This window comes from Aplysia californica, unplaced genomic scaffold (assembly GCF_000002075.1).
Source record: "Aplysia californica isolate F4 #8 unplaced genomic scaffold, AplCal3.0 scaffold00335, whole genome shotgun sequence".
In the NCBI taxonomy this organism is placed as follows: domain Eukaryota; kingdom Metazoa; phylum Mollusca; class Gastropoda; order Aplysiida; family Aplysiidae; genus Aplysia; species Aplysia californica.
The window spans coordinates 127,868-129,377 of NW_004797605.1; the positions used below are offsets into that span (position 1 = coordinate 127,868).

The 1,510-nt window shown below is 38.5% G+C and overlaps 1 protein-coding gene across 1 annotated transcript in view; it reads left to right on the forward strand.

Moving 5' to 3' along the window:
• Positions 1-1,510, forward strand: part of LOC101853014 (serine/arginine repetitive matrix protein 2) — a gene marked incomplete at its 5' end in the record, with an annotated part of 158,514 nt that overhangs the window by 119,303 nt on the left and 37,701 nt on the right.

The window sequence follows — 1,510 nt, forward strand, 5'->3', positions numbered from 1 at the left end:
AGAGAGAGAGAGAGAGAGAGAGAGAGAGAGAGAGAGAGAGAGATTTCGGCGATCATTGATCACCCCTTGAGCCCACTTTCGTGGAGTATTGAATAATATATACATACTGTCACCTTCCACAACACGATATTTCTTATATTGATTCTCTGCTTTGTCATGCACTTTTTCTTTTGCTTTATCAGAAACGTACATCATCATACCCTTCGTCTCCCTAAAAGACGGTTCCCTTTTCTCGTCACGCAATACTTCATTCTATACATGTTCTACTCTCTGACCGCTGGTTTCGTTGGTAAATGTTGCATTGTACTCCTACAATACTGTCTGCTCTTGTTCTTGAATCAATAAAGCAGTCACTGTTATATCCTGTATCGTAACGGGGCTACAGATTGGCTACGTGACAAAATAATCATAGAAATATCTACAGCACAGAAGTAAAAAGTAAATAAAACTTGACTGAAAGATAAATCCACGAACGACGCAATTGGTTTGAGAATTTTCTCAGAATACCTGAACAGGGGCCAAAACAAGTGCGTGTAGAAGCGCGCGTGGAGGATGATAAGTGGATCGTTCCTTTTTTTACACGTTAGTCACTGCTCTGAATTATGATTTATGACATTCTTGAAATCCCTTGACCTTGACAGACAAATGTTTTGTAAGTAATCGACAGCGCTAAAGTAGTTTGATACGTGTCAGAAGTCACAGACATACAGACAAGCGTAGACGGAAGGAATTGCACGTTATGTGTGCTCAGAGGCCCTGTTGGGATATGAGCAAAACGTCAAGCAGCTGTTAAAATGTCCTAAGCCCAAAGTTTTGATTTGATTTTCTTTCTTTATGGCAATTCTGTGGTATCGATTGCATTTTTGCTCGAGAAATATTTGATCAAAATTGAGAATCTGAATGTTAATTTTTTTTAAAAGCGAGAAAAGGCATATGAAGTAGGAATAATTGTTAAAAAGGAATGAAACAGTAACAAAATATTTCCTGAAAAAAGAATGTTAAGGCGTAGGATATTTTAACTGTTTGCTGACGAAATGTAGTAAGATACAAACCCATCTGTTATAATAGGTGACTTAAATCTTCACGGGTTACGCAAGAGCTTCAATGCGACGCATCTGTTACCCCCCACTCCCCCCCCCACCCTCCTGAAATTTTAAAAAAAGTTTTAAGTCTTTACTCCAAGAGGTACTTGAAAGGTTTCTTTGGTTTATCCTGCTTTTTCTAGCTCCTTTAATATTTCTATAAATCTATGTCATGTTTCCTTTTTGGTTTTCGTGCAGTATGATTTTATGCTCCACAATTGGAGCAGTGAGGTTATCTAGGTGATGGGGTCTCTGACTTCTGGTTTATTCCTGACAATAAGTCAAAAGGTTTGAGAGAAGTGCAAAGGCTTTAAGTAAACTATGTTCAAAAATACGTTGGTGGAGGATTGCCCAAACCACAGCTCCGCACATACTACTGTTTTGTACACTTATGAGAGAAAGAAAGAGAGAGAGAGAGAGAGAGAGAG